At 41.9% G+C, this 19,808-nt stretch overlaps 1 protein-coding gene across 1 annotated transcript in view; it reads left to right on the plus strand.

Moving 5' to 3' along the window:
- LOC122791394 (malignant fibrous histiocytoma-amplified sequence 1 homolog) overlaps window positions 1–19,808 on the plus strand; it is a 1,282,214-nt gene that overhangs the window by 900,865 nt on the left and 361,541 nt on the right. The gene's annotated exons all lie outside the window — the stretch shown is intronic.

Below are 19,808 nucleotides of genomic sequence, written 5' to 3' on the forward strand. Positions count from 1 at the left end.
TGGGGGGGGGGTTGTGGGGGAGAAAATGTATTGAGTGGGTTTTATATATGCACTACTTTTTTTCCACTCCGGTGAGTTTCATTTATGTATTATATTGTTTTTGTCAGTGGTGGACAAGTGGTTAGTTTCCCAGAAAACAGCATAATACGTAAGTTAAACCCACCGTAGTTGAAAGGTGCCTTCCGTCTGTTTAATTAAAAAAATAATAATTAAAAAAATATATATATAAATATATATATATATATATATATATATATATATATATATATATATACATATAGATATAGATATAGATATACACACTAGTAGATTGAAAAAAAATTACCCAACTGAAAAAATTGCTGAAACTATACTGATCACAAAAAGAAAATTGTCTTCTTTAGTGATTGGTGAAGTAAAAAAAAAAAAAAAAAATCCATGCATCATGCCCACACTATTTATGTGTGTTAATCTACCTCTACGTCTAACCCCATCCCTACAGAGTGTGGTACTAAAACACTTTTTTCTAACAAGACCACCTCAGGCACACACATCAGTAGACATAAACAATACCAAGTCTGTCTCCTTCTTTAGCCCTTACACTAATTGTAACCTGCAAATGCTTGTACACATCCTCTCACCCCAATGCTGAAATGCTGAAAGTTTCAGCCTTAACATCCACTCCAAATTACTCTGACCGCATGCACATCTGTACAGGAAATGCAGCATTTGATCTGATGTTGTCCTTTTCATTCTTCCTCATGGTTGGGTCATGGATCCGACACTCAGATCCGGCTAGACCACATTTACACAGACTAAGATCCAAGTCTTGGGCTCCTCCCTCTTCCCATAATGGTCTTCCCACTGCCTAGCCTCCTCAGATCTCATTTGCCGCCAACAGTGACAGAGATGGTTTCTTCCTGAGTCTCAAGCGTTGAGTTGTTAGAGTATGAATCTCCTTAGTTGTGGTCAGATAATTCAGATTTCCTTCTGTTTCTGATTATCTCTGATTATTTATTCTGTTTTGTCCTTCTCTCTGAACTTTCTCTTCTCCTCCACTCTTCTTGTGCTTATGTTGGGCCTTGGCCCATGCTGTATACTTCCTGTTAAAAAAATGTCATTATATAAAATTACTTAGAAAAGTACAGCAGTTAGTTGCAGCATTTTTTTCTGTATTTGTGTTTCTAGTTTCTGTTTTGTGTGTAGTGTGCTTTTTGGTGTGGCTAGCTTTCTGGTTGTGGTACTTCTCCTGGGCGCATATTTGCAGTTTCGGTTCACACAGTGTCTGACAAGCCTACCGGGTTTAAACTTTGCTCAGAATGCGGGTACAAAATCCTCCATTCTGATGCTCACAATAGCCATGTATATTGTCTGGGGCCAGGACATCTGCTTCCAAAAGACGAATGAGATAGAAAACTCACTTTATTTCTAAAACAGAAAACAAAGCTTTCGGGATTATCCCTTCCTCAGTGTTACTTAATACATTTTGAATTAAAAGTATTCACTTTATATAGTCAGAACAGACAAGACATCACATGACACAGCCAGCCTATAAAAAGACGTAAAACAATACATAAAAATCAATTAAATTATTAAAGCTATATCACTATATTTAAAACATAATTATACATCTATTAAGTTAATATTCAAAACTTGTCATGAAACTCGATCATAAAACACAATATTAATACAATGTATAAAAACAGACCAAATGTAGCCTATAGTATAACAAAATAAATAAAACATGATTAATGATACGGTTTTTGCTTAAATTCCAACATTGGCTTGATAGTAACCAAATTATTTAATCCAGGTTTTTTATCAGCATTCAGCCTAGCAATCCACTTATATTTAGCGATATCTAGTTTATTAGTTGTATCGCCTAATCTTAAACCTTTATCTATTGTTTGCGAAACTTTAAATTTAAAATTATGTTTTTCGTTCTCATCTCTCCTATGTTGTGCTAAGGCATTCGTAGGAATATGCCTTCTCATTTCTGATTTGTGTTCTATAATTCTTTCTTTTAAAGATCGTGAGCATTTACCAACATAAAACCCAGAACATTGTGTACAGGTAGCCAGATAAACAACTAAAGCAGTTCTACATGTTGCTTGACACCGTATATCAAATCTAATTTTACTTTGTGGATGTGTGAACATTTTCTCACTGCAAATGTCCATACAGCAACTACAAGCATAACAGAGAACAGTATCCATTTTGTTTACCATAAGTGATGGTGTTGAATTCATTTCAAAATCCTTATAACATAACCTCTTTAAATTATACATATTCCTGTGTGCAAATCTTGGAAAAGTTCCCAAAAGTTTACTTAATTCAGGTTGAGCCATAAGTATATGCCAATTTTTTTCCATTTATTTGCTTAACGTATTTTGTTAAATTATTATATGTCAAAACATATCTTATAGGATTATGTGACGTACTATTCTCATTTTCTTGATGAGCCTCATCACTGAAAAATGGCCTTGCATAATTACTTCTTTTATTCAATATATCATCCTTTATTTCTTCAACTTGTGCCTTCTTATAACCTCTGTTATGAAATTCATTGTAAGTTAATTCCATTTGCTGTTTACATTTGCTGAGATCTGATTAAGCCTACTAATATGCAACAGCTGACTCTTCACTATCCCACGAAATACGTGACTTGCATGCATACTATTTGCGTGTGTATACCTATTAACCTGTATTTTCTTTTGAAACACTGAAGTTTCTAACGTATTGTCATCATTTTTATATATTGCCACATCCAAAAATGTCATCTTAATATTAGAACATCTGCTATCAGCTTTTTCTGTCTCTGGGGGATTTCATCCCAGGGCCATTGCCGACCGCAAGAACAAGCTAATTCTTAAAGGACTTTTACATGCTTCTGCTGCTATTTCTCCAGGGACTCAACCCCCCCTCAAACAGCATGGCTGGATCTGTGGATCCAAAAAAGTGTCCTCATAAATCCTTGAGGGCTTCTTTGGAGCCACCCTCCAAACAACCAAAACCCTCTGATCTGACCTGGTCTGGATCATAGACCTGCTTCAGCTCCGGTGGATCCAAGGCACTCCTCGGATCTGACCGCCACCACCTTATTAACCAGTTCTCTGAGACCTTCCACTTTTGCTTTGGATCGTAAATATTCAGATCTGAGAGCAAGGAGTTGAACCCCAGAGGTGACTCTCTAAGATCTGCGTCCCTGTCTATGCCTTCTGGAATTTTGCAGATGCTGACTAGCCATTATAGACCGTCATCATCAGTATCTTCCTCAATGACTTATAAGAGCCTTTTGGAGATCACTGTGGACAGAATGATATGGAAGATCTTCAGGACTCAGATCCAGATGGGGGTTTTGCCTACTCTGTCCCCTCTGGGATCTGGAAGGTTCCTATTACAGTGCACTCTCCTTCTCTGATCTGGCCGTCGGTATTGGAGTCCCAGGATCATTCCAAAGAAAACTGGGGACTTGAGACCCATTCTGCATCTAAGCAACCTGAATTTGTTTGTAAAGAAGACAAAGGTCTGAATGGTTACTGTTCGGTCCATTTTACTGCTGTTGTGAAAGGATGACTGGATGTGCTTGGTGGACTTACAGGATGCGTACAATCTCATCAAAATAGACAGACACTTTCAAAGTCATCTGCACTTCCGGCTGGGAGACAGTCACTATCTGCCCTTTGGACTCACCACAGCCCCCAGGGTGTTTACCTAATGCGTGGCAGTAGTCGCAGCTCACCTGAGACTGCAAGGATTCCAGGTGTTTCCATATCTGGATGACTGGCTCCTCACTGCCCCAACCAGGCATCAACTGATCCAGGCCAGAGATTACTTATCTCAAATATCCAGTCATCTGGGCATCACCATAAACCTGACAAAATCAAACGTATTTCTGGTGCAGAGTTTGGTATTCCATTGGGGCTCTTTTGAGCACATTGAAACCGATAACATCGCTACTCCCACACCGCATACAAATGTTGAGAGACGTTGTTTGAGCTATTCTAGACTGGTCTTATCCACTGGCAAAACTGATACTCCAAGGTCTTGCATCCATGAAGGCTGCTATCACTCTGGCTCCACTGACAAAGTTGTATATGCAAGTGCTTCAGTAGACCTTGGCTATTCAGTGGTGTAGTCTTTACCACCCTCTATCTGTTCCCATCAAGCTGATCCTGGTTTGCAAAAAGCGTCTGCAATGGTGGCTTCTGTTGGACAACCTGACGATTGGCAGGCCCTTTCTTCTTCCATCCCCACCAGCCATGGTGATCACAGATACTTGCCAGCTGGGATGGGGTGGGACATTTCAAGGGAAAAATGGTCCGAGGCATGCGGGCTTACGCAGAGCCCATATCAGTGTTCTGGAGATGAGAGTTCTTATGCTACAAGCTTTTCAGGATGTTCTTCCTCTTGGAGCTATTGCAGTTCACACAGAAAACATGTCAGTGGTCTGGTACATCAGCAAGGAGGAACCTGTTTGTATCCCTTGTGCAGAGATGTCATGAGGATCTGGGAGTTTCTACTTGTGTTCTAGCATACAAACTAATCCGGTCCATTCTGACTCCCTTATGAGTGGTCCCTCAGTCAGTCAGTAGTGACCTTGATTTTCAGCTGTTGGGGCCAACCCTACTGCGATCTCTTTGCATCTCCTCAGAACACAACAAATGCAGCAGCTATTTCACTCGGAGTCCCTAAGGGACACTCCAATGGCCCTCTGGTCTCCTCTACGCTTATTCTCCTTTACAATTGATCCCAACATTTTTACAGCAAGCAAAATGGTTGAAGAATTGAGTAATCCTCATTGCCCCCTACTGGCTTTGGCAGATTTGGTTCCCTTTCTCTGGTCTCACCTGAAATATCCTCTATGGATGCTGGAACCCAAACAGGACCTCCTGTTTTACCCATCGGAGAGTCATCATCCCAGCCTACACTCCCTCAAACTGACAGCTTGGTTTCTTCAAATCCGGTCATTATACAGAGGTCCAAACTTGCTGCCCCTGTTCGAGAAATAGTACTAGCTTCCTAAAAACCTTCCACCAAGAAGGCTTATAGGAGTAAATGGCAGAGGTTTGTATTGTGGCCTTCCAAAGAGAACATTGATCGCTTTTCAACTCCAGTGTCAGCCATTCTTCTCTTCCTTACATCACTTTTCAAAGAAGGAGCCATTTTTTCTACTTTTAAACTTCAGCTAGCAACTATTTCAGACTTCTGTTCAGGAAATCTTTTTGCTTCTCCTGCTACATCCAAACTATGTAAGGCCTTCATGAAGGGAATCTTTCTTCTCAGACCTCCAATTAAGGATCCTTCTCCGCTGTGGGATCTTAGCATTGTCTTACAAGACGTAACTCAAAAACCCTTTGAACCAGCTAGTGATTGTGACTTGAAGTTCCTTTCTTGGAAGACTGTCTTTCTGGTCGTCATTACGTCAGCAAAAAATCTCCTGGAAATACAGGCTCTGTCGTCTAAGCCTCCTTACATCATTTTTCATAAAGATAGAGTATCCCTTCATACTAATCCAGCCTTTATGCCCAGTGTAGCTACAGAATCTAATTTGAATCAGTCCACACAATTGACAGTTTTGTTTTGAAATTTCTCAAACAAGGGGGAACATATGTTGCATTTGCTTGGTGTTCCAAGGCAACTATGCTTTTATCTGCATGGAACAAAACATAAGACAGATCAGCTATTTGTGTCCTTTTTGCATAGCTGTCTAGATCAGGCAGTCTCTAAAGTTACTCTAGCTAAATGGATAATAGACTGCATTACTCTGATTTATTCCAAAAATGGGCTACAATTGCCTCGTCCTCCTAAGGCCCATTCCATTAGTTCCATGTCTAAATCGTCTGTTTTTTCTTCTAAAGCTTTGGTTGATATTTGTACTGCAGCCACCTGGTCGAAAACGCATACCTTTGTCACGCATTACAAATTAGACACTGTCTCCAGAAGCAGGGCTTCTTTTGGTTCTGCAGTGCTTCGGTATATCCTTCCTTGAGGCCACCCAGGGGTTATATAGCTGGAGTATGACCCAGCTGTGAGGAAGAATGAAAAGGACAACATCTGACTTATAAGTTATGTAGTTACCATAACTTGGTATCTATGTTGTCCATTTTCATTCTGCCTTACCTTCCCTCCCAGCCATCCCCCAACCTAGTGGATTCTAGAAGACCTGTGAAAATTTTCTTGGGAACTTGATGGTCCTGGATTGAACCTCTAATTTCTTCCTTCTGTTTAGTCTTTACTATGCACTGTTAAATATTTAGGCAGCAAACTCAATCTGAGGAGGCTAGGCAAAGGGCAGAGCATTATGGTAAGATGAATGAGCTTGAGACTTGGATCCTAATTTGTGTAAATGCGGCCGAATTGGATTCGAAATTTTGATCTGTGACCCAGCTGTGAGGAATAATGATAATGGACAACACTGATACCAAGTTATGGTAATTACATAACTTACAAATGTTAGTTCATTTTGTTGAGTCCTGCAGCTGACAAGAATATATGTATGTGTGTATGTATGTATGTATGTATATAATTTTATTTTATTCTATAAGATCAACAGCACATTTTCTCAACTGCAAAACATTCAGGAACAAAATATTGATGCCTGTTCTGTAGAAACACCGGAATGTGCTGTAACACAATTCCTGCAAAATTCTGTTTTGTGTACAGAACCACATCCAAAATCACTGCAGTGCACTTTAACATGGGTCTTGCAACGGACATAATTCCTGTCCTTCCTTTTGACCTTGACTGTGAAAAGATCATGGAGTCATTCTGGCTCCATCACTTTTTGGTCATCCAAATGAACACTTGACCAAAACCATGGTGTAATCCTAGATACATATATGTGAATGTATAGAGATGAGAGACAGTTATAGGTCCACATAAACACACACATACATGCGCGTCTCTATATACATATGTACAGGTGTGTGTCTTTGTGTGTGTGTGTATATATATATATATATATATATATATATATAAAATATGTATAGACATACAGATACACATAAACATACATATGTGTATGTATGTATATATATATATATATATATATATATATATATATAAATATAGATATATATATATATATATATATATATATATATAGATATACATACAGAAAGAGAGATGTAAATACACACATATACAGACACATGTATATGCTTGCAGAATGCCATTTCTTTTGATTGAAAATTCAAAGTATCAAAAGGCTGTTGCAGGCTCAAAATATTGAAAACTTCTGGTATGGGAATTTGCCCATACCAACTGTAGTATGATCACACACTTGATGTATGTAAGTTACAGAGTGCGTGGGGGGGGTGTAGGGCCCTTGCTCCCTAAATAAAATAGTTTGTATTTTTTTATTTGTAGTTTGTTGTCTTGTAGGTTTCTATATTGCAACAATATGTATATATATAATTATATTTAGGTTTTTGTGATATAAAAAAATGAGACCACAATAAATAATTTCAAAACTTTTCCCACCTTTAAAGTGAACTTTAACCTGTACAATTCATTTGAAAAACAAAAAAATCTGTTAGGAATAAAAACATTAAAAATTAAAAAACGTACACTAAGCTGGTTGCATAAGTGTGCATGCCCTTAAACTAATACTTTATTAAAGCACCTTTTGATTTAATTACAACATTCAGTCTTCTTGGGTACACACTTGCCATCAATTAAAAAGACTGATTAACCCCAAATAAAGTTCAGCTGTCCTAGTAGGATTTTTCTGACATTTACTCAGTTGTCTGCTACAGCAAAAGCCATGGTTTGCAGAGAGCTTACAAAGCATCAAAGGGATCTCATTGTTGAAAGGTATCAGTCAGGAGAAGGGTACAAAAAAATTTCCACAGCATTGGCTATACCATGGAACAAAGTGAAGACAGTCCTCAAAAAGTGGAGAAAATATGGGACAACAGTGACGTTGCAAAGAACTGGATGTCCTTCCAAAATTGATGAAAAGACAAAATGAAAACTGGTCAGGGAGGCTGCCATGAGACCTACAGCAACATTGAAGGAGTTGCAGGAATTTCTGGCAAGTACTGGTTGTGTACTACATGCGACAACAATCTCCCATATTTTCCATATGTCTGAGTTATGGGGTCGTGTTGCAAAATGGAAGCATTTTCTTATACAGAAAAACATCCAGGCCCGGCTAAAATTTGCAAAACAATACACCAAGTCTCCCAAAACCATGTTGGGAAAATGTGTTATGGTCTGATGAGACCAAGCTTGAACATTTTGGCCAAAATTCCTAAAGGTATGTTTGGCGCAAAAACAACACTTTGTATCACCAAAAGAACACCATCCCCACGGTGAAGCATGGTGGTGGCAGTATCAAGCTTTGGGGTTACTTTTCTACAGCAGGAACTGGGGCATTAGTCAAGTTGGATTGAATTATGAACATTTCCAAATACCAGTCACTTTTGGCCCAAAACCGTCAGGCATTTGCTAGAAAGCTGAAGATGTAGAGGAATTTCACCTTTCAACATGACAGTGACCCCAAGCATACATCCAAATCAACAAAAGAATGGCTTTACCAGAAGAAAATTAAAGTTTAGGAATGGCCCGGCCAGAGTCCAGACCTAAATCCCATAGAACATCTGTGGGGGTGACCTGAAGAGGGTTGTGCACAAGAGATGCCCTCGCAATCTGACAGATTTGGAGCACTTTTGCAAGGAAGAGTGGGCAAATATTGCAAGTCAAGATGTGCCATGCTGATAGACTCCTACCCAAGAAGTCTGAATGTTGTAATTAAATCAAAAGTTGCTTCAACAAAGTATTAGTTTAAGGGTGTGCACACTTATGCAACCAGCTTATTGTACATTTTTTTATTTTTTATATTTTTCCCCTAACAGATTTGTTTGTTTTTCAATTGAATTGTACAGGTTATAGGTCACATTAAAGGTGGGAAAAGTTTTGAAATAATTTATTGTGGTCTCATTTTTTTTTATATCTCAAAAACCTGGCATTTTAACAGGGGTTTGCACACTTTTTGTATCCACTGTATGTGTGTATGTGTATATATATATATATATATATATATATATATATATATGTGTGTGTGTGTGTGTAGTAATCTGAGAGTGATTTATATTTTAATGATGGAGAACTTTTGGGTGGAAAAGTAGCTGATGAAGCTTGTGATGAAGTGTTTGTCTGTGTATCTGTCTGAAGAGAGACAGTTATGGAAGTAAGGTGTAAGGAAGGCTGCTGTTAGAATGCAGAAGGCCAAGAAGCTGTCAGAGAAAAGGAGGAGTGCCTTAACAATTGATGATACTGAGTATAATTCTATTTCCGGGATTCCAATTCTTCCTGATGTCCTGTCTCTTATATGATGAATTAAACTTAATCTTGGCTTATTTGGATACCAAAGAAATTTTAATATAAAGGAATTTAATTATTTGATGTATTTACTAGTTGGAGATAGAGACAGTGACTGTATTGCATATTACATTTTTGGTAGTATAACCATTTTTATTATGGAAAATTATCTTCCATTGTAAATATGAATTTATTCCATTTGTTTACTAGTGAGTTAATATTTAATGATAATGTTGATAGGTCAAATAATTGATAAAGGTCTGTTGTCTAAAATATATAAAACTAATAAAAATGTAGCTGATCATATTAATAGAAACTATTAGGATTATTTCTGAACTGTAAATAACTATGAACCTAGTAAGGAGGATAAAAATAATATTTTGACATCTTTTAAACAGACTACTTCCTTCCTAAGCTGGAAAATTATTTACTTGGAAGTTAATTCACAAAATATAACACCTCATAGAATTGAATTAATGTATAAAAAGAAAATGTCATGTTGGTTATGCAAGATGGATGGAAAAGCTGATTGGCAACATATGTTTATTGATTGTACAACTGTCAAACCATTTTGGGACAGGGTTAATGTTTTTTACAATCTTTATTCAGAGACAAATTTGTTCTAACTAAATCTTTAATTTTGTTCAATTCACCAATACCTGATTGTATAAAGAAAGTAAATTATCCTTTGTTGTGGAGTTTATTATTTTTAACCAGGAAATCAATCACTAAGAAATGTAAAAGTGAGCAAACTCTTACAAAGAAAGAATTTGTGAATATGGTAACAGAGGTCTGTCATTATGAACTTCTGACAAACAAGATGAGGACTTCCAGAGTTACCACTTCTTACATTTGGATAAAACTTAAAGAACTGCTGACCCTGTTTGCAAATTACCCCATTTGCAGGAGAAATCCATGCAAATGAGGTGAATTTGCGATCTAGGAAGCTGGAAGCCAGATGTGCAGGACTAGTGTAATCTGTAGAAATGTACTCCGCCAGTAAAGGAGTACATTTCTGCAAACTACAAAACAGAGCCATGACAGCTCCAAATAAAGGGTGTATATCATGTAGAAAGCATACCAATGGCCAAGTATAAGGCCATTGGCATGGAACACAGTTGCAAAAAAAAAAAAAAAATCATTTTTTTTTAGCTGATCTCTGCTGTTTATGCATAGGGTAGCGGAGTGCAAATGGGATCGCGCAAAAAATAAGAAAAAAAAACTAAAATAAGCATTCTAACCAAAATCACTATTTTGCCGTTATACTCAATGGCAGGCAGAAGACAACATGACTAGTGAATAGTGGTTGCTAAGGGGGGAGGCTCAGTGTGGGACTGTAACTATGCATCAGCAGGCAATCCTATGCAAATGACGGGAATGATACTGAATCCCAGATTTCCCCTGCATGCTAGTCAGCACCCAACAGTGTAAGAGCAGGAATAGCTTGGTGCAAGCCTAGAAGTTAGCTGACATCATAGGGGTGTGTGTCGAGCATACTGTAAGCGGATCGGAGCCCTGTGGCTCGGGTTTGCCCTTAGTTTAGCAGAGCTAAGCAAGGGCTGTGCCTGAGGCTGCCTAGCACTGTTTACATTGCCTAAGCGGGTGTGCCGCGCACCGAGTTTTAAAGGAAAAAAAAAAAGTAAACCAGGAAATAGCAGCTCTGTGCACATTTGAGCACTGTGTTTGCGTGGCATGCCCCCCGGGCTTAAACAGGAAGGCAGTGGGAAGGGAAAACAATGTGTAGGAAGGTAATGTAGGAGAACTAGCATAGCTGGCAGGTGAAATGTATCAGAATCAGCCAATTACACAGGCAGCAGACCAGCCCAGAATACTACTATAAACTGTGCAAACACCTTTCCCTCCATTTTTTCCCACATACTCTACACCACTGGTATATACAAGCGGGGAGCTTTTAACAAACAACATCAACAAAATGATAGGGACTGCAATAGCTATCATACAACAACATGTGGAAGAGGCTGAGGGTGGTGAGGATGTGAATGCTGTCAACCAGCCCACAGTGAGGAGATGGAGAAGAATGTACAGACTCAGGGTAACCTACCAGGGGCTACATGAACTGGAGATAGTGGAGCGCTATAGGATGGACAGGGACCTTCTACAGCAAATTATTGAGCTGTGCCGGCCATGCCTCACACACAGAACTAACAGAGAAGAACCCATCCCAGTGGATACCAAGGTATGTGTAGGCGTAAGAATACTAGCTTACAGGTACCTTCCAAAGGCCAACTGGGGATATCATGGGGATCTCACAGACATCAGCATTCAGGGTACTCCACCAATTCCTGGATCCCATGTCAGCCCATGCCGGTGAGCACGTATATTTCCCCAACAGCCGTGAGGCGTTGGCCAGCAATATGCTTCTCTTCCACCAAATAGCAGAATACCCTGAGGTAGTGGGTGCTATAGGCTGAACGCACATATGCATCAAAGCACCACCCGGTAAGCGGGGTAGGGTCTATGTCTTGGAGCATTTCTCCCCGGGCCTCCGCTGAAAACATGCTCTGTGGAACCTAGTCGGACATTCCCGGTCAACAAATGTTAAATAAATAAATAAAAAATAAAAATAAATAAATAAATAAATGTCAACCGCAAGGGCTTCCCCTCCATCAAATGCCAGGTCATGTGCGAAGCCCATGGCATAATAATGAACGTGTGTGCTGGCTGCCCTGGAAGGTATCATGATTCCCACATCTGGCATCTGACACAGCTGTACCAGAGTTTGCCAATGGGGACATCCCTTACGATCACCTAGTGGGGGATGCTGGTTACGCACTGGAGCTGTGGCTGATGACACCCATCAGAAATGCACACACACCCGAACAAGAACTCCATAATGAGGCACACGCACAGACCAGAATTATAATAGACTGTGTCTTTGGGCTGCTCAAGTCACGTTTCCGGTGCCTGGATACATCCGGTGGAGCCTTACAGTACTCGCCAGCTACATGTACTCAAATTGTCATCGTATGTGCCATGCTATACAGTATGATCCTGTGGAAACAGCTGCAGCAGGAACAGCACAGGGCAGGGTCACACAGCCCCCCCCCCACCATCGTCAAGGCCTACACAGGCACAGAGTGACTCTGAGGAGATATAACCTGAGCCTGCCCCAGTAGGCAGAAGGAGGCGTGCTCAGTATGCCCTGGCCTTGGCAAAGAGGCAACGCATAGCACATACACTGACACAGGAGGGACCCAGGGAATGACACCTCTCTCTGACTTGCACATACAGTAAAAGGGATGCCAAACATGACACTACCTCTGCTCAACCATGTGTAGGGAGTGTACTATGTGTATCCGACATAGGCAGCCCTTCAGCACCACCCTCAATACTGGCACACTCACAAGGTAAGTCACTCAACGTACCAATTGCTGAATGTATTAGTATGTGTTTTTACCTGTATCTATGGTATGAATGTGAGCATGCAAGGGAATCTGGTGTCTGAATGGGATGCCAGCAGATAGTAGACACCTAAAGTGGCAGCATAAGATCTGTAACAAATACGGGTATTACCATAGTAGCCAGTACTACACATGGTGACAAAACCCACTGCAGGAAATGTGCTGGCCACATGTGTGTCCATATGACACACACATGCCAGTCAGGGAGGTTCACATACCCAACAACAGTCACAGCCAGCAGGACAGCTGTAGACAAGCACAAGCAAAGGCTGTGCTAAGGCCACTGAATGATGCGTATGGGTAGCCCACCCCCCAGGCCTACACAGACTGCATCAAGTCAGGCAGTGGGATGTTAGTTCTGAAGGGTAGGAAGTCAGAAACTAATATGTAGGTCAATCAAACTTAAAACCTGTAGTACACTGACATGCCTCTAGTCAACATGATAGGTTAGAAAACAGAATGAAATGGAGTACCTGACATACCAGTATAGTCATAGCAAATGTGTACAAGTGTCAGGTGTGCCCCCCACCAATCCTATGTAGACATGTAGTAACAGTCAGGTGTGCCCCCCAATCCTATATAGACATGTAAAAGGTGTGCCCCCCAATCCTGTGTAGCAATGTAGAAAGTCAGTTGTGCCCCCCTCATATCCTATGTAGACCTGTAGTAACATTCAGGCGTGCCCCCCAATCCTATGTAGACATGTAGTAACAGTCAGGTGTGCCCCCCCAATCCTATGTAGAAATGTAGTAACAGTCAGGTGTGCCCCCCAATATCCTATGTAGAAATGTAGTAACAGTCAGGTGTGCCCGCCAGTCCTATGTAGACATAGTAACAGTCAGCTGTGCCCCCCAACCCTTAGACATGTAGTAACAGTCAGGTGTGCCCCCCCCCAATCCTATTTAGAAATGTAGTAACAGTCAGGTGTGCCCCCCAATCCTGTGTAGCAATGTAGAAACAGGTGTACCCCCCATGTCCTATGTAGACATGTAGTAACAGTCAGGTGTGCCCCCCACCAATCCTGTGTAGAAATGTAGTAACATGTATGTGTAGGTATAATACCAGTGGAGTACAGATGCCCAGAGGTGGCCAAGGTAGCCAGATAGATTGTAGCATATGTACAATATGCAGGTATGTGTGTGTTAGGTTGGTGTGTGTTTCATATTGTGTAAGAGTGGTCAGTATGTATGCATGTTGAGATATGACCTGGTGGCCATTGCCCACTACTGCTGATGTCAGGGCCATGTCCTCACAACTGCAATGCCAAAAACAATTCCCACCAGTATAACACATGCTAGCAGTAAGCCATTGTAAATGCATGATGTTAATATGCGTCACCATCTGAAAGACTTGACATGGCATGGCTGTTGGGCTACACATACAAGCAGTACACAGGGGAAAGTACCCCAGACATACAGTAACTGTGAAATGGGCACACCCTTGGAATTGTACATACAAGTATGCATCACATTATCTGGGCCTGTAGTAGGAAATACTGGTGTCGTTTGCACGAAAACTTGCAGATCACAAAGGGTGATAGGACTGATGTATTGGGAAACAGCTGATGTACCTGCACATGCCAGCATAACTGGAATGCCCCATGTATATCTGTGCGTCAGATACGAGTAGTGTCCATAGCACACATGCACCCATCTCACCCAAACACCACCCACAGGTACTTCTCTGTTCGTATCCCTGCTGTTGGGAATGGGTACAATATGACCCCCACCTGTATATGGCAATAGCGAAAGAATGCAGCATGCAGTGTAGATGTCCCATGCGGGTGTGTCCCTAGCTGTAGGTAGCACCCTGCCAGCATCCACACCACCTGATCAATACTGATAGTATTGGCATGAGCACCTAGCAAACCTACCCTGTCACCCCAGGGGAATATACTGTATGGTGGTCTGGGACTGTAGGACTGACAGAATGCAATGGCCTGCCACAGCTGGCCCGCATCACCACCAAATGTCCTACAGGCCTATGCCAAAGGCCTGTCTCACACGTACTGCCAGTGCATGTTATGTCATGGACACCTAAATGACAACATAACACACTCCACATAAGCCATATGCAAGGCCATGTGGACAAACCACAGTAACATGCCCACCATGTCCCACTGCATGAACTGTGGACCAACACCAAAACACAGCTCTGATGAGGTGATAACCGTAGGGAATGTATCAGAGAATGTATGCATAATGCATGGAAGAGGATAGAATAATAGGGGGGGTGGGAGCATGGGCAGCATGTAATATGCAACGTCTGACATAGCTGTGTGCACACACTGTCCCTGGCTGCAAACACATAAATGGGTGGCTACGAACCTTCCCGTACACCACAATAGGGGTAATGTCCCGACTTATGGACCCTACCTCTGGGTAACCTGTGTGAATCTGTACAGCTGTGAGGTATTGCCACAGCAAGATAAGGCCATACTGTCATGTCAATGGATGTACAAGTATGGGATCCTCTGCTAGCACTGTACCAAGGTGCTGAACTGGAAACACAGACCCAGCAGCAAGTGTCTTCAGCTCCCCCTCCAAAATGGCATAACTTTCCATGAATATGTAGGTGTTTGCCAGCAATACCGGACACAGCTGCATTCACCCTTGTTCCCCAGGACATCACTTTGAGCAAGAATGACCACCTGACAGTACTTCATGACATAAAACATCACAGTGTATAACAGTACATATGTCTGAATATCTCTGCTAACACCAATACCATGTAGCAGAAGCAGCACAGATGCAATCACCTACAGTACACATTATCCTTTGCACAGTTTGACCCCATATTGCCAAATGATCTATGTATCCATAGATCATTTGGCAATATGGGGTCAAACTGTGCAGAGGATAATGTGCCTCTTTGCCAAGGCCAGGGCATACTGGGCACGCCTCCTTCTGCCTACTGGGGCAGGCTCAGGTTATTCCTCCTCAGAGTCACTCTGTGCCTGTGTAGGCCTTGACAATGGTGGGGGGGCTGTGTGACCCTGCCCTTTGCTGTTCCTGCTGCAGCTGTTTCCACAGGATCATACTGTGTAGCATGGCACATACGATGATAATTTGAGTACATGTAGCTGGCAGAAACAATTTGCTACCTGTAGGTGTACAATACAAAGGTCTGGACTGGAGTACAAATTATCTGGAATGGATCCACACATTCAATACAGAAGGGCATACTGGGCATGCTCACACACATACTGGGCATGCTCACACACCTAAACAAATGAAGCCCATGTCTGCAAATAATAGTGAACTATACATATTTGACAGTTGCAGATGTTAGTGCATACACGCCTCAGTATGCACCAGCCATGCTTTGCACATGCATCAGATAGGAATACAGACATATATCAAAGGACAACACACTATAATATGCCAAAAGTAGACATACATAGATGTATGGAAGAGAGAGACTGTGACAAAGAGGCATCCATCATGAGGCCTGTTCCAACCAGCACACAGCCAAATGGCTACAACCACATGGTGTAAATGTCACTCACTGTAGAAATTAGCCACTGGTATTCGTCAGCATTACAGACTATGTGGTGCAAGTGCAGTAGTCATTTAGCAGCTGTATACACGTACCTGTGGAATATAACCCTGCGTGTGCCTGCATGTGGTGTGTCAACCTCTAGATGAATGGGTTGTGGCCCTTGCACGCACATGGCCCTCCCCATAGCCCTACTATAACAAGCCTGCTGATGTCATCCACTTTGAAATACACCTTTGGGAATGGTGTAGCCCAGTAATCTCTGTAGCACGTCCTAAAAGTGTGTAATGATGTAGTGTGATAAACTAGTTAGGTAGGAGTTCTAATCCCAGACATGGAAAGTGTGTGTGTGTCTCTGTGTAGGGAGCAATGCTTTTAGGCTAGTCACACTCACTACAATTCAAATACCCTACTTTGGCAAGGCTGTTGATGTCATTCACTGTGAAATACACCTTTGGGAAAGGAGTAGCCCACTAATCTCCATGGCGTGTCCTATAACTGCTTCATACTGTAGTGTGTTAAACTAGTTAGGTAGGAGTTCTAATCCCAGACATGGCAACTGTGTGTGTGTGTGTGTGTGTGTGTGTGTGTGTGTGTGTGTGTGTGTGTGTCTGTCTGTGTAGGGAGCAGTGCTTTTTATGCTAGTCACACTCACTACAATTCAAATGCCTGACTTTGTGAAGGCTGCTGATGTCATTCACTGTGAAATACACCTTTGTGAAAGGTGTAGCCCAGTAATCTCCGTGGCACGTCCTGTAACTGCTTAATGCTGTAGTGTGATAAACTAGTTAGGTAGGAGATCTAATCCCAGACATGGCAACTGTGTCAGTGTGCGTGTCTGTCTGTGTAGAGAGCAATGGTTTTTAGGCTAGTCACACTCACTACAATTCAAATGCCCCACTTTGGCAAGGCTGCTGATTTAATTCACTGTGAAATACATCTTTGGGAAAGGTGTAGCCCAGTAATCTCGGTGGCGCATCCTATAACTGCATAATGCTGTAGTGTGATAAACTAGTTAGGTAGGAGTTCTAATCCCAAACATGGTAACTGTGTGTGTGTGTGTGTGTGTCTCTGTCTGTGTAGGGAGCAATGCTTTTTAGGCTAGTCACACTCACTACAATTCAAATGCCCTACTTTGGCAAGGCTGCTGATGTCATTCACTGTGGAATACACCTTTGGGAAAGGTGTGTAGCCCAGTAATCTCGGTGGCGCATCCTATAACTGCGGAATGCTGTAGTGTGATAAACTAGTTAGGTAGGAGTTCTAGTCCCAGACAAGGCAACTGTGTGTGTGTGTGTCTCTGTATGTGTAGGGAGCAATGCTTTTTAGGCTAGTCACACTCACTACAATTCAAATGCCCTACTTTGGCAAGGCTGTTCATGTCATTCACTGTTAAATAACCTTTAGGAAAGGTGTAACCCAGTAATCTCCGTGGCGCTTCCTATAACTGCATAATGCTGTAGTGTAATAAACTAGTTAGGTGGGAGTTCTAATCCCAGACATGGTAACTGTGTGTGTGTCTGTGTGTGTGTGTGTGTGCAATGTGTGTGTGTAATAAACTAGTTAGGTGGGAGTTCTAATCCCAGACATGGTAACTGTGTGTGTGTCTGTGTAGCGAGCAATGCTTTTTAGGCTTGTTACACTCACTAAAATTTAAATGCCCTACTTTGGCAAGATTGCTGATGTCATTCACTGTGAAATACACCTTTAGGAAAAGTGTAGCCCAGTAATCTCCATGGCGTGTCCTGTAACTGCGTAATGCTTTAGTGTGATACACTAGTTAGGTAGGAGTTCTAATCCCAGACATGGCAACTGTGTGTGTGTCTATGTAGCAAGCAATGCTTTTTAGGCTAGTCACACACACTCCAATTCAAATGCCCTCTTTGGCAAGGCTGATGATGTCATTTACTGAGAAATACACCTTTGGGAAAGGTGTAGCCCAGTAATCACTGTGTTGAGTCCTATAACAGCATAATGCCGTAGTGTGATATAGTACTTTGGTAGGGGTTCTAGGCCCACACATGGCAAGTGTGGTTGTTTGTGTTTCTTTGTGTAGGGAGCAGTGCATTTTAGGCTAGTCACACTCACTACAGATCAAATGCCCTACTTTGGCAAGGCTGCTGATGTCATTCACTGCGAAATACACCTATGGCAAAGGTGTAGCCCAGTAATCTCCGTGGCACATCATATAACAGTGTAATGCTGTAGTATGATATAGTACTTTGGTAGGGGTTCTATTCCCACACATGGCAAGTGTGGATGTTTGTGTGTTTCTATGTCTGTGTAGAGAGCAATGCTTTTTAGGCTAGTCATACTCACTACAATTCAAATGCCCTACTTTGGGAAGCCTGCTAATGTCATTCACTGTGAAATACACCTTTGGGGAAGAAGTACTCCAGTAATCTCTGTGGCATGTCCTATAACTGCGTAATGCTGTAGTGTAATAAACTAGTTGGGTAGGAGTTCTAATCCCAGACATAGGAGGTGTGTGTCTATGTGTGTGTCTCTGTGTGTTTATGTGTCTGTGTTTGTCATTCATATCCTTTGTGGAGGTGGCTGTGAGTGTGTAACAACTGGACTCATTGTGGAGCGGGTTTTACCAATTTCATATATGGTGGCCCTATTACATGTCATATTGTCCACCTTACAAGGATAACAGATGTGAAATAGCCGAGAAGCTGGGTGGCAATCCATACCCCTACATGTGACATCAAGGCCTGGTGAACAATGTTAGCAACCCTTGTATCACACAGAGAACACTCTCAATCCATGTCTCATACACAAACACACTTGCCTAGACAACAACTGCTATGTTGGTATTACCCTGCATATTGCCCTCAGATAGCAACCATGGTGCAATTACAGTGGACGACAGAGGGCATGGCACCCTGTCCATCAGTAACATACGCACGTACATGCAGACAGTGTACCTTCACTATGCTCCCCACTGGACGCCTGCAACACCTGTGGTGCCATCAAATGGAAATGTGACCCACAAAGGACATACCATGCCTTATGCACATGCCCTGTATGAACATATGCCACTGACACCAGGGAATACCTGTATCATGCTATCAGTGTAGGTGCAGGGTCAACCTGCTGTCCATTACCTGTTCCCAGCACATGAGGCCAGGACAGGCACATCTGATTATAACAGTCTGTGTACACAACATGGGCCAAACACCCCAGGTACAGTTCCACATGTCACTGTACATGCATGTGAGATGTGTGCACATCCCAGACAGCGTCCATGTCATGGACTAAAGAACACATACATGGCAAGCATCAAACAGCAATGGCCTCACACAACTGTTACCCAGGTGACTGGATGGTGAATACAATACCCACCTGTGTGGGCCAATCCAGACACTACACCCTTGAGCCACACTGCAGACCATTGTCATGTTGCCTGATGCTAAGGTATACCCTTCACCTTGCCTTGTATAGCCTTCTGGCACAGTTAGCCACTACGCACCAGTGAAGCAATGCATGCGTGCATGTCAGTACTGGCACCCTGTGTCTGTGTGTGTGGTGTATGATGCTTTTGATCACATTCACACTCAATACAACCCCCACTGGCAT

This window comes from Protopterus annectens, chromosome 17.part0 (genome assembly GCF_019279795.1).
Source record: "Protopterus annectens isolate FY-2018-M chromosome 17.part0, PAN1.0, whole genome shotgun sequence".
Taxonomy (NCBI): Eukaryota; Metazoa; Chordata; order Ceratodontiformes; family Protopteridae; genus Protopterus; species Protopterus annectens.